Genomic DNA, 15,691 nt, shown 5'->3' on the forward strand with positions numbered 1-15,691 from the left:
TGGGCTAAGGCAGCAGCTAAAATTATATTAATAAAAATCCACATCAGTAAGGTATATATGTATGCTGAATTGTCACAAGTCCAAAAGCTCAAACCATTTGCATTAGAAATGGATATTTTAATGGAGGGCAAGAAAAAATCTCGCAATTCTTTACATATGCAAAACATTGAGTAACTAGCAGTTGTTTGGTATAGATTTAGACAGTATTCTACAATAATAAAATGCATGATATGTAGCCTACATTCATAAGAAAGGAGCTAGCTCATATAAAGAGCCAATGACAATTGGTCATGTTGACACTAAACAGTAGGGCACCAATTAAAGACATGAGCAGCTATCACTGAGTAGTTCTTAAAAATCACTTAGTGATGTTGCCTATTATCTACCTGTGACCAAGCATGGGATAAAAGAATAATTACAAACTTCCTAACAGAATGAAGTCTACTAATTCCGTGGAAGTGGACAAGGTGAAAGCAAACGGCAAAATCCACATCAAAACCCAACAATCGCTCGAAATAAGACATGACAAAAACATAATACTATAGCCTAATGAACAACAGCGAGCAGTTTTCCATATATAAGCAACAAGTTAGGTAGAGAGGCATCCCAAATTAGGGTAGTGCAGTCAGGTACCTCTCCTGCTGCACAGTAGGTATTACTAAAGGGTGTTTGCCGTGTCCTTTTGGCCCTAGCTTACCCATTTCTTAGCCTTTTGCTTTACCTCCAATCATGCTTCCTATCTTCATTCATACTGTCCAATACCTCTACAGTATTTTACTTCCTAGTGCAACTGTGGGGTCTCCTCCCAGCTAAACCTAAAGGAAAATTCATTATCTCTGTTATCTGGATCTCTTGTATCTTGCTGTACAACCATTCCAGCTTTCTTTTTCACTGTCTTAAGCACTGAATGGCTGGAAGTGGCTTGATGCTTGGCTTGTCAGCCTAAATTTCATAAATCATGCGAGAGGATGACAGAAAATACTGTATACAGGTACAGGCAACAAATTCTCCAATATCTTTCCCAAAGAAGAAGACTGTACACTGCAGATAATTAGGGCCATATTTTGTCTGCCTCAAGTATGCCAACACAGAAAGGGATAATCTTTAAGATTCTCCAATATCCCTTAGAAAATCTGACACTTAATGCACAAGAGGAGCATGGATGAATCCTTAATGATTACCAGCCTTGGTGTTGTCCTTTCTTGAAACCAGAATCAAGAATGCTAATCAGCAAAAGAGCTGACTTCTGAAAGGTTAACATTAAACAAAGCTTTTCATACGATTGATTATGATTAGAGCAATCAAGTTACATTCCGAAGGTAAATTTTCAAGTTAGATGTACGAAACCCAAGACCAGTGACTTGTCAAACTAATAACAGACCTGGTTGTGCATGGCATAAGTCTGACATGCCTAAGTTAATAGTTTCATGGGTATGTCACACTGAAATGTCAGACAAATGCCTTGTTAAATTTTAGACTAATGTTATGTCATAATGCACAAACACTTAAATTTTGATGCAAGAACATGTCCCTACACACCATCTTGTTATTGTGGACCATTTGACAGTAACTGATTACCTGTGTGGAACTAATGAAGTCTGATCAGATTTCAAAATAGCTCAATCACTTAGATCCCTGACTAGGTAGAGGAAAGAAAGGGATAGTTACTTTCCACAATTATGCTCCATAAAAAAAAATGCACAAAAATGATGTAGGTTCATGCATCAAGAGTAAGATTTAAATGGGACAAATAGTCCTGTCTGTCTCCAGAAAAGCAATTTAAAACCCATGACACTCCAATAAGGTACATACATATATTGCCCCAATGCTTGATCAACTATATGAATGACTTTAAATTGTATCCTTAATAGTTCTGTAGCCTTATGAATCTCTAAGCAAGCTTTGGCCTAACCAAGTACTTACAGTGACATTCACTGCATCAAACAGGCTGCAAAAGAACATGTACCTAGTCTTTGCCTAACTCTTGTCAAGAGCTTCAAAGGCAATTACTAGTATCTTGCATATTCTCTGACTTATCTGCACTTTGGGAGATATCAATAATGCAAATGCATTTATCTGTCATAAAGCACTTCAAATTTACAAAGATCTCTGCTGATGGGCATTATTGCATAATTTGTAGCAAACAATAACTATTGTTATGTTAATAATTTCAGTACCTCAGTTGAGGTGCTCAATCTAAAGCCTGCTTTTATCTTTGAATCGTGAAAATGAAGAGATGTGATATGCAAGTTACTTTTAAAAAAGTAACTAGGCAAACCTGTAAAACAGCTACTTCTAAATTAGTGTATTAAGACGACCTCTGTCATAGTCCCTGCTTTTCCCAAAAATTAAGTTGAATGAGTTGGGTGATAATTTATGCAGTCCAAGGAATGAGCTAAGGTCACTTCCCACACCATGAACATCTTCAGAGTGAAGAACCAGTTCACTGAAGTCTCATGAGATGACTCATCTTCCACCTTTTTTTTTTTTTATATGGAAGCATGCATACTATGCTACAGTGGCTTGCAGAAATCCCTGCGTAGCACATACCAAGCTGATGGTCTGATGATCATACATTTTCACGCCCATATATGCATAACACAGATTCATTATACTGTATTATTATTATTCAAAAGATGAACCCTATTCATATGGAACAAGCCCACAGGGTCCACGGACTTGAAATTCAAGCTTTCACAGAATATGGTGTTCATTCGAAAGTAGTAACAGAAGGTACAAGGAAATACAGAAAAAGGAGATCAGTTATTAGAAAAACATAAATTAACAAACTAATAAATGAATAAAAATGTAAGTAAATTATTAAAATACAAGGAGAACTGTATTAGGGTAGTAATGCATTGCATCTTTGCTTGAACCTCTGAAGTTCCAATTGCATGAAATCCTCAGGGAGGCTGTTCCACGGTCCAACAGTGTGAGGAATAAAGGACCTCTGGAACTGAGAAGTTCAACAACGAGGCACATTTACTGCATACTGGTGTGGCTGTTCAGCAAATCTGATTGCTCTCAGCAGGAAATGGGGGATCACGGATCAGTTATGAATGTGAAAGATCTGTTAAAATACTGTACAGCTTATGAAAAACTGACAAGGGACCATTTTAAAAGAGAAAAATTTCTGCCAGAAACAGACATCCACACCGGAGAACAGTATCCTAGTACAGGAAGTACAAATGACCTAAAACAGGTTGCAATGATTTTGTCAGCGTTGTAAATATATGAGGCCTTACAAACAATACCTGACTTTCGTATGGCATTTGCTGACACTTTTACTAGATGCTTCTCCAAAGTAAGATGCGAGTAAAAGTTACACTTAGAACAGTTAAAGCTTCAGACTCATTCAGCAGAGTACCATCCACCTGAAGGGGAGCATGGGGTGGAAAATCTGTACGAGATCTGCTAATTAATACGTAGGTTTTTTGTTTTACTGGAGTTCAGCTCATACCACATTGATTACACCATTCACTGATCCGGTCCATGTCCCTGTTTAATTTGAGGGCAACTTCATTTTTCATGAGTGGAGACTTGACTACATCCACATGTGTTGCATCATCAGCATACTGAACAAACTTGTTTTTCAGGATACTGTACAGATCTCTATAGAGACAGTGTTGACAGAGTCAGAACACAGTCACCCTTACTTATCAGAGTTTTTCCATGCCAAGGTAAAAAAAGGATTTTGACAAAGGAAAAATCTATTTCTGGAGAGGGGCCCGTGTCACCCGGTGAAAAAGTCCATTCAGCACTTATTTCTAGGTAATTCCGTTTGCTAGATACCAGAGAAAGCTAAATGAAATGCTGGGTTCTACCCCAGAGCGACTCCACTAGATGGAGTCGTATGGAAAATGGTGAACTACAAAACACGGAACCTTATCCTATAGAGATTCCCAATGCTTCAAAAAGTCCCAACGAGAGAGGTTTTGATACAAGCCCATGCACCACTTCGGGACTCATACAAGGCAACACTAGTCGATTCCATGTTAGCACCCACCCCACTAGAATGATGTTTACCATGGGAGGGAGAGAATGAAAAACAGGGGTGGGTCACCGGGTGATATCCGGGCCCTACTCAGAAATAGATTTTTCCTTTTGTCAAAATCCTTTTTCTGGATGGGGTCCGTGTCAATGGTGAAATACTAACAGAGAAATAAACATCATTCTTATGCTATTAAAGACTTAAATAGAGACGTTGAAAAAACTAGGAGAATTCTACCCTGAACATTAGTAAGGTCCTCTAAATTCATGTAATGAAAATAATGTAAGTGGTCACCGTCTAAGATCATGAGCTTAGAATTGAACCTGAATAGGCTTGTATTAAGAAAATACTTTCTGCCTAATAGCAGACCCAATGACAGTATATTTACCTTATTTTATTGCCTAGTTATTATGGTTTGGTTTGACGGAATAAAGGCAGTGGGGAAGTTAATCCAGTTGGCTATGTTAACACCCTCCTTTCACCTAACTCCAATTTGTTTCAATTTGGTAGCAATCCAGGTGACATATCACTATAATTCATACAATAAAGATACATTATTCCTTCTGCTATTAGCAAGCAGCATCCAGTACACACATACCAGAGGCACCAATTTTTATCGTCAACTTTATCAATCCCCATCACCCAAGGAAACTAAAAGTGCTGGTGTTGTCCCCCTTAAGTAATGACTTGGCACAAGTAAAACAAGGTTCTTAAGCAAGTAGACCATATTTTAGATACAAAAAATTATTCATCACCTATAACTCCATTATTTTCATTAAAATACCCTGCTCCCAGACCAGTTATCTTCCCTTCAGTTGATTCACCCTGAAAAGGTAAATAGTGACCATATTAACATGTTGAATTAGGGACTCACTCTGAAGAGGAGTAATCAACAAAGAATAAAACCAAAGATTCTTTCTTCAGCAGATGACTATACTTTTGGCTAATACTACAGTGTTCTGAGAAGTGTACCATGAATAAAATGTTCACATTTAGGGAATACAGAATCCATTTTCAGCTTTGCAAAAAAATAATTTAACAGTATGGAACTGTGCACCATAACATGTCAACTGTGGTGAAAACCATCATCCTTTATTTCAGGAACATAACTTCTGCACATAAAGAGTACAGTACTGAATTACAAACATGAAGATACTGAAAATGTGCAATTGAGAAACCCAAGTTAAAAATAAAATTAGCTAAAACACAAAAGCATTTGTAAAACTTGTCATAATGTGAAAACGAATTCCATTGAATTCCTTTCCCAGAAGGAAACCATTCAAGAAATAATACCCAGGAACAAGGAGAATGAACACCAATAAATTTTTTTGTCTTTATTCTAAAAAGCTTATAACGTCTGTATTTCTCAGGTTGACCCGCTTCTATGGACATGCAAACTTCAACTTTATGCAGTTGTGTTAGAAGTACAAATGTTTTCTACAGCTTTAAAACTACAAAACAACTCAATTTCTCATTGTTTAACATCACTGATATAATCTGAATCATAAAAATTCACTGTAATAGGCATAAATGGTGGTGGTTGTCATAGTTCAATCTGGTCAACTTATTCCTCAATCAAAACGTTTCTTTTAATATAAAGAGCTACATAAATGTCTATGGCTGCAAGAGCCAGACGCTACTCAAGAATGGAATTTGCTGACCAAATTAACAACAATTCATGATCTTTCTGAGATAAATGATTTGATAAAACAATTACAGTTGGTGTTGAGACAGCCTTATTGAAGAGATTTTTTCCACTGAAAAAATACTGTCATTTTTAGAAGCTTTTATATGAATTATGATAGCAGCACCCATGCCCTTTTCTAATTGCCCCATGCACTCAGAAAGACATGCTCCACTTACTAAAGTGTAAATAATTTAGGCTTTGATAGGTTAAGTAAATTGCCCACTGACATAACTGTATGAGATTGATGGCGTTTGCTAATCTTGTTAAGGTTGGTAGAAAAGGTCAAACAAACATCAAAGATTTCATGAATACTAATTACTAACAGAAGTAAACATTAATTTCCCATAGTAACAGGAAAATTTATATCGACGAAATTCCAAACCAGAGCACACAAAACCTTTTCAGGATCTTCATTCCATGGTGACAATTGTCTTCCAACTCAAAAGAGCACCATACTATCAAACCTTACATTTAGCCATTTTTATCCTCATGATTATTCATCCAGAAGCATTAGACTATGTGGTTAAGCCTATACAAAACCAGTACCTGAAACTTGGTAAATGCTGTTCCTTACACAGAATTAGGGAAACTGCAGATATATTGAGACTAAGAACAGTATTCATACAATCTACTGAGGCTCTTTCAGTGAATGACTTTATCAAAATATTATCAGTTGATAATATTTAAAAACAATGACAGAAAAATGTAACATTGCAAAATATATAAAAACAGAAGTTTTCAATAGCAATCATCCTAACAAAAACAGATCAAATTAGTTTAATGTACATAATTTAACCGGGTATTTATATAAGGATCAGTAACTCTTGCAATCTTGGCATGTGCCCAAATGGAGGTTATATATCAGAATTACTATTACAAGTCACTTTACTTATAAATATCCAAGAATTTCCCCCTTTAAAGACAAACTACTGTAATATTTTATGAACTATGTAATATGTAACAGAGGTCAATGACAAACTTTAAAAACTAGTTATCACTGAATGGCTAAATATCGTAAATGCAGGGTACAGTACTGTATACCATGTCTACTTATATGTCCATTTTCATGTGCATTATGGTTGTTGGCCTTGATGTTTTGACACCAGTTTTACCTTGAAAAACTCTATACCAAGTATTTTACATAATCACAAACAATACTGTACTTACACAAATATCAACTTAATTGTAAAATTTATTCATTTCCATCATAATTGATGCTACTGTATGTAATGAACAATTGTTTTAACTGAAATCCTTCTTAGGGAAATGTGTCTTCAGATGGCCAAGTAAATCTTATGTGCAGAGTGTAAGAAATGCACTCATGTGCAAAAGTTGATTACAGTACCAGACTTGCTCATGATTCCACCCCAATTACTCATGACTCCAACCCAAGTACTGAGACTAACTTGAGTGGCTGTTCAGTTAATATGGACGAGTTCAGTCTGAACAAAACAAAAATTTCGTCTTGCCACTGCTAATAGTGAAGCAGTTTCTTTAATAGCTACAGCACAGCAGTAGACTTCAGCCTTGATATGATGATCACCAAGTCATTATTCTATATGATTATACCAATTATTGGAGGATGGATCTAATTCTCCTGATTTTGAGACCACTCCAAGGGCCACTAAAATGAGGTCATGCCTTTCTGAGTCTGTGTAAAGAACAGACACTGCAGGGAAAGTTTAAAATAATAGAACTGTCATGTTGCTTAATGCAAAGCTCTTGCTTTACCTATGTCATACTGTCGGGAAAAGTACACGGTCAGCAAAACTACAATAAATTAATTTATGAGAGACGTCTTGACTTCCATTGGTGGGTTAATGGGTGCTACCTTACTCATGCTTATTACTCAAACTGTAGTAACTAGGCCGTAGCGGCAAGTTATTTCTAAATTCACTGGGCTGGTCAATCCCCAACTCATGATGTCACAACTGTCATTAACCATTCTGTAAGGTAAACAAACTGACAAGCTGCTCTACTGTATGTGCAAGAACCCAAGCTAACATAAAGCCAGCTAAATCATATACAGCAACAAGGTAAATTAAAGGACTAATCAGAAGGACAACCACCCAGTAAAAATGAGATGTTTGCAACTAAGGGATATTCTTTAAAATTTTGTGTCCAGTGTTGAAACTATTTTATTTATGCTGAGTTCCTACTTAGGTACAAGGTAACTTGCAACTCTTCAGCATTTCTGTCCAACTGACATCAATAAAAATCATAAAAGCTGAGAATCTGAAATATCTTTAGGTCTCTCATTATAACTGGTATTGATGGGCTGACACTCATTATCCAGAGTAAAAATGGGATGCAGTGAGTGGGAGAACTAGTATGTTTTACTCAAATGAACAAGGTGGATTTAAGTCACCTGGGGACTGAATGGCTATCAAATGTACAGGGCGTAGTTGGTAAGACTGGAGGCAAATAGATGCTTTGACGTAGGTAGCTGGCTAGCTCTCCCTCTACTGGTCCTGCTTTTATCCAGTCAGCCCTTAAAGACTCAGAACTCAGCAGTAAGGTACAACAAAACTGACTGATGTTTTCTACCTTAGTCTAGAGATATAGCTGACAAGAGAGAAGTCTTCACCATACGAGCACCAACTCATAAGCTTAATAGTCTAGTTTTACAGATTCTATGAGCTTTATTGCCCTCTCTTGAATCATAAGAGGGGCATTATTCTCCACAAGAATACACAAATTAAGTTGAAAGGTAAGAGGATTTATGAAATCATGAGACTCACTAGAACCAGTTCCTTACCCTTTAGGGTTCATGGAGAAGGAATGGTCCATGCCCCTTCTTGAAATGCATAAGTCTGTCAGGCAGTCTATGCAACTTGTCTCGAGAGAGAGAGAGAGAGAGAGAGAGAGAGAGAGAGAGAGAGAGAGAGAGAGAGAGAGAGAGAGAGAGAGAGAGAGAGAGAGAGAGAGAGAGAGATATTGTTTAAGCAATAAGGAAAAATCCTTCAACATCTAATCCGAAGCTAATACGACTGAGAAGAGTGTCTGTGTCAGTGCACTTAACCTAATATGTCAAACCCTCCTGACTGAAAATTTTAAAGGCAAGTGAATAATTGCCAACTATTTGCAGAGTTACTGAGTCCATATTTCGTTGAAAGTATCCAGTTCTTGGTAAGTGTGCGCTTATTGGAAAGAAACCCCCGGAGAGGACCTTAGTCCAAAATGGAGCATCACAGACCCTCTCATGCTTTTTGTCCAGTTGAAATGCATCAGACCTTCCCAAGGAACTTTGTTCTTCATGGTAATTCACGAGTCTTTTCTTTCTGAGCAAGAAACTTAGGAAACTGCCATCTCTCCCTTTCCTCTGCCCCAGTTCGGATATCAAATCCGCCGGCGTATCAAAACCTAATTATGATACTACTGGTTACCGAGATAATCTGTCATCTGAAAAAGGTTGTGATAATGCTAAGGGACTAAATGTCTCCAACAAGGATTTACTGCCTTCTTAGCAACACATTCACATTTGAGTATGAAAGGGGAATTGGTCTCACAATTTAAGTTCAACAGTTTTAACATGTAATTCTTATAAAATCTCTGAAAGAACCATACAGCAGTGCCAACTCGGTCTTGTCAACCAACTCCACGTGGTGGATTTGACTTGTACACTTTTTCGCATGATGGCTTCGTCTAAAATCCAGAGCAAGTGAAAACATTTCTCCAGTTACCGTACTATTAGTAAATACAATTCACTCGCATGGACTAGCACAGTATAGGACACTGCCATCCAGCTGTTTTTTGGGTCCAAATATCTCTACTAAGTACAAGCAAGGACAGGCCTATTATAGGCCACAGTGTGATGAATACTGTACTGTTGCTGATTACAACTTGGCAAATAGTTCTATTCATACCAAGGCGATAAGAATGACAATCCCCTCCCCAGTCTTTGTTTTGGATGTAAGCTAGGTGCCACTGTTTGTAGAAAGGGGAGTCCAGAAGGCTAATATGGACATTTTACCAGGCACTGTCCTAATGTAAGTCGTGTCTTACGATTCACACACTGTGGGAATCAGTGAGCTAAAAAGTCGTCCCAAGATTCTGTCACTGATGTAAGCTATGTTGCAGCACAAACATACACTGGGGAATCCTGTTGGGTAATTGTGACCTCAACTATAGTAATCTCAGATGCATGTTAAGTTTCAGTAAGTCCACTGGGGAACCCAAAGGGTTAGTCTCCCAGGTTTTGCCTTACAACTAGGTTAGGTTTCACAAAGCACAGTACTACAAGGGAAATTTTGTAGAATTACCATCTTCTGAAAGTTTCCTCACATGCCCCGGCATGTTTCAGCAGGACAATGTGGAATCCAGTATGCTATACTGAACTTCCAACACAAACTGCCTCACTTGGTCTTCATCCTGGTTTTGTAGGGTACATTTCTGAGGTAGGATGACTGAGTGGATACTTTCATTCTGATTTGAATGCTAATGTTCTGCAATCACATCAGGTACTAAAAAAAAAAAAAAAAACAGAAGCTGCTTCCTGTTCATCATCATCATCAGAACCATGAATTCCATAACAGCAAGATTTAACTGTAGTGTCGAATAAAAACAATACAAGCAGGCTCTAACTCCTTAGTATGACCTCGAGTTCAAGTCTTTACCAATTATGCTCAAATGTAAGGAGTTAACTGACCACAACTTATTGAACATAATTCAATCACCAATAGCAGTAGAAGTCAGGGCTCTTCCTACTGGTATTCGAATTTAAATGGGTTTCTTCTAATGTGAATTACATTTAAATTAAAATTCATCACCCCAAACATGTTTTTATAATACACTCAGCAGATATACTAATCTGGAAATATTCTGCCTTGCCGAGCTGATACAGTGTTCCGAGGTTGAGTATTCACGAAAACACAGTAACCTAAATCCATGCATGAGGCTAATGTAAATTAGTACAGTATTCACTGTAGGTGATGTTGTGATTGTACACTTTCCTCATTTGGATACCGGAAATTTTTGTCTACTTTTATACCTCCCTGGTAGGAAGTGTGGGAGAATGGGCCTGTCTACAGTACTCAGTTTACTAGAGTGGACACTTAAAAATTACGGATGTACATGCTTATTTTGGCGTTCTTTACTTTCTGTAAAGATATTTTTGTTATAAGTTAAAAAGTATATCTTAGTTTAACCAGACCACTGAGCTGTATTTTTGTTATAAAATAATTTATGATGACATGGATTCTTTGTGATTTAATTACCGTCATTTGTCCTGCCTGCTAATAATGAATAGGTTAACGCATACTAAGGTGTACTGCAACCCATCTGCAAGAAATGCTTTTTCAAGCATTACAGTCTTTTGCATTACAGAAAAAAAGTTCTTGTGCAAACCCCGGGCGTAAGAGGAATTATACTCTCTCTCTTGTATCTGTGCTCATGGTCCTTGCACAGTTGGATTACAAAAATGGCAACTCATCGACCAGTAACTTTATCATCAATCATCCTTGCTCATATGCCTGCCCATCATCCACCTATTGTTCAGCAAGCAGCAAGTCCTCATTCACTAACCTTTGGGCTGTTTTGAAAGCTGTATATGGGGTCAAGAAGTATGAGAGAACGACCACCCTCAATTAGAAACCTGATACCCATCCGACTACAACCTGTTCACTCTAGTTAAGATAAAAATGTATCTGTTAGCAGTGGTGACTAGGCAGTGAGCCAATGTCTTCCACAGGTTGAGCTTGTTAAGTCGTCTGCTGTGTCCTGAACATGTTGACAAAATACCCACTGGATCAATCCTGCAACTGAAACTGGGTGTGTCTAGCTGTCTTGTGTCTTGCTATCCAGTGCTGGGAGGTTCCAACCTTCATCTCTTCAAACTCCACGATTGGGCTGATACTGAGTGCTTCTTAATGGCATTATCACGTTAAGCAATTACTCAAGTGCGTAGCAGGCTTTTTTACCTCCTCTGGATGTGTGTGTTACGTCCCTATGCCAGGGGAAATGCTCGGCAAAGACTACAAGTCATTTCAAAAAGAGTATTTCTGGTATCTGCCTATTTCCATCATTGTTTTTTATGTGTTGTCAGCAGACCTTTAATGTTACAACTAATCACTGAGGAACACCGTGCCTGTATGGTGTTCTGAATCAGGTGATGCTTCGGGTTAACACATTGGGTCTCCTGTATCTTAGTTATCTATTAAAACTATACACTCCTTGGACCTTCACGTCAGGTGCTTATGTCTGAGGTCCAGTCTAGGGTCACGTCCTTCTTATGACGTGAGCTCACGGGCCAAGTACCCAAGGAAAACAAGATCTAGGGGCCCCAGCTGTCATAGGGGTGGAAAGGCTTAGCACTCGGATCTGTACAAAGCTTTTGTTTTTGTATCAAATACGGGAGATTTGTTACATGTTTAATTTTATCGACTTGACATTTTCATTTCCATGGGTTGGTGAATCGAGTTCTGGTTCATTACTTTTCCCAGGGACTACACTACTGTTTAGATGGCCCCATCTCAGGCGATTATGTCTTATGTTCCAGATCCATGTGTCATGGTCCCAGTTCCCTATTATCCGCCCGTACCTATCATACTAGGACAAGTGGTATCCGTGACTCTGGTTTCCTGTCATTTGTCCTATTGTTCATGCACGAAATCTTGTAACAACACTTCCACCAGGAAACAAGGCGTTTCCCATCACCTACCATCAGGACATTTAAAAAATTTTTCTTATTAAGACAAGGTTAAAGCTTAAAAAAAAAAACAAAGCAGTTTCTCCAAGTGATCAGTTAAGGACAGGAATTCAGTTCAAGATTTCGGTAAACCAACTACAGTAACAAAAACAGAAAATTTCAACCTACACATTCTCTTACCCCTTGGGAGAACGGGGAGACAAGAGTAACGAAATCACTTACAATTACAATATTGTAGGATATTTTTCATATAATATAAACAAAAGGTGACTGCCCTAGAATAAGTGCAGCATGTATATGCAACAACTAACAAGTGAACGAACTTAAAAGGAGACAAACAAATAAAACATGAGGTTGGACTTTCTTCCATTAGAGCCAGCATATGACACCGAACACCGTTGAAAACAGTTAGCCAAAACCACTAAAAACTAGACTGGCGAAACATACAAATAAATGTTGAATACCGCAGCCCAACTGATTAATCATCGAAGGTGTATGAAAACCAAAATATACCATACAAAAGCTTTCTCACGAAGGGCAATCAGCCCAGTAACCAGAATATGCGAAGACTTGTTCAACATGACGGGTGACCTTGGTTCAAGCAAACCTTACCTCCTTAAGCTGTAATCCAAAACACTGGTGGATAGTCAACGGCAAACTTCCTTATGCAAGCAGTAATAAAAACACAATATTATCTCGAATTGGTCCATACGATGCTCACACGAAGCGATATAAGGAGTACCGAAAAATCGGAGAAAACCACCGCCAATACGTCCACCTCACAGGTACCCAAGTTAGCTAATGACAACTGTGACGTGGCGTAAGGTAAAAAAAAAGACTTGTCGTCTGTGTTCTAACACCGTGCCATTCCGGACAGTACAACATACGTAAAATTTAAGAGGTTTGTACAATGTAGGGACAAGTTTAACTCATACAATGACTCATCTTTCCATTTGCAACTACATCAGTGACACTCAATTAATGGAAATTATGAGATGTTGAATGAAAAGCAAAATCTTATTGGAATTAGATTTTAGATTCTCTCCCTTCGCATAACTGAATGAAAATGAAGTTTCCTCGACTGGTACATTATAAAAGGATTTGAAACCCAACACTTCGTTATAAAACAATGTACAGTAGAGTAATTGGCTATCGAAAAAACTGACATTATTCTTGAACTAAATGGAACGTGTTACACAGTTTACTTTTCATACATCTTATTGTTACCTCACAGGCCATGGCTGACATGACACGATTTTAAAAATTTCACAAGCATTTGAAAGACATGACACAAAAACATTTAGTAAGTGTAAATTTTTCGAGAGCGCCACTTGCTTTAAGGGAATACCTCTTCATGACAATGACTGGGTGGTCTATTTCAGAGGCAACTGCTGCGTTAAGAACCAGAATTTTGATGAACTTCGAATCTAAACAAAGCTTCCGCTAATTAACTTCTTCATACTTCACTCACCGTCTAAATCTGTGGTTCTCAACCTGGGAGTCGTCAGCAATTTCCGAGGGGGGCTCGAGCACTAGGGAAAAATAAAAAAAATTTCCAATTATATTCGTTATTCTCTTAACAAGAGTCGCTAAGAAGGAGTGTCAAGTATCTAACTTATTCATTCCCAAAAGAATAAAAATACCCCTTCTCTTTTTTTCCCCCCTTTAAATCTGGGAGGGAATTTTACTCACAGATCCAAGGGGGGCGTGGAGGGAAGGACCAACTCTTAGAAGGGGCGTGGTAATAAAAAGGTTAAGAACCACTGGTCTAAAAGGAAAAACACCCAACAGCAGACGCCTGAAACCGGGTCGAATTTCCTCGATCAACCCAGCGATATAACATGATAGGCCCATCGCTTTCAAGGGGCTGAACTTCTTCACTTTTCCGCCGCTTTTTTCATGTTTCTTCGGGTCTGCTGATTAGGAATTGGAATTGGAATACAGAATTCAGGCCAAAAGCCAAGCACTACGACCTACGAGGCCATTCAGCGCTGAAGCGGAAAGTGACAGTAAAAAGGTCTGAAAGGTGCAACAGGAGGAAAACCTCGCAGTTGCACTAAGAAAGAACTGTTAGAGGGTGGAAAGTCAGATGGAAGAAAGAGAATATGAACGGAGGTATTGTAAAAGGAACTGGGCTGATTAGGGCCACCCAGTTGCCTACCCCACAGGTCTCTGCATCTGATAAGTAAACTTCTAAGAGTTTTGCTCAGATGGTCAGCAAATTTTTTGCTCAGTGATGATATCACGCCTGCGTGAGCTCACTTATCATCAGCTGAGACCTCAGTAATGTGACGTCAAAACTCAGATATTCTGTATAACGTCATATAATTCAGTGTTAAATTCAGTGTTCTTTGTTCGAAAGGATCAAACAACGGAAGTCGTCATGACTTTAGTAGCATTCTCGTTACAAACGAAAAGCAAAAGATACAAAGAATTCTTTGTAGTGAGAGACCAAAAGTGAATAATCAAATTACTACCTATTGCTTACTATACTTTGTAAACGTGTATTGAGATAAATAAATGCACACAGACAACAATCAAGATATAATCTGAATGTTAAAGACAGGCCAAAAATCTCCAAAAGAAGCACAGTAGATTAAAACCCCCTGCATATCTGAATAATTTGGGTATTTACGTCAAACCACCAAGATCCTCCTGTAACTGACTGATCATTTAGCCATCTGAACTTGGGAATAAAACCTGATGTTTTCACTTTGATCATCAGTACTTTTGATGCTGAATTCTTTTTTTTACTGCCACTTCAAGCACACACTAGGTGCCAAAATTAGTTACTGGCTTTTAATTCCCTGGTGCCCTTACTTATCACCAATGAATGGGATCTTAAACTATATTCATTCGTTGTGACTTTATTTAAGATCCAGCTGGGTCTTGAAGTAACTAAGTGGGATCAACAGATCTTAAGACTAATTTTGATATTTTTTTCAGAATAAGACTTCCCTTTATTTACAGTTACATGTCACACTATTTTTGATATTTTTTCAAAATAAGACTTCCCTTTATTTACAGTTACATGTCATTTGTTCGTATATATATAAAATTCTAAGTAGATTTTTTCCTAGCGTAATATATATTAATAAATATCATTTTACTCTCGCTAGCATTGCAGCCTAGGAACTGTCTGATAATTCTCCATGTTAAAAAAGAACAAAATTCAAGGCCAACGGAACAAAACTTTTAAGTCATCAATTGCTGAATTTTTAAAAAGCTTAACAGCCTTCTGTACACAGGGATGCACTACCGGGCCCTGTAGCAAAAGATTTAAAAGTCCTCAGGTGCCATTAGTATCTCCAACCAAAATTTACTAAGGGCTAAAAGTACGAACCGAGATTTCTCAGGAATAAGACGT

Source organism: Macrobrachium rosenbergii, chromosome 2 (assembly GCF_040412425.1).
Source record: "Macrobrachium rosenbergii isolate ZJJX-2024 chromosome 2, ASM4041242v1, whole genome shotgun sequence".
Lineage (NCBI taxonomy): Eukaryota > Metazoa > Arthropoda > Malacostraca > Decapoda > Palaemonidae > Macrobrachium > Macrobrachium rosenbergii.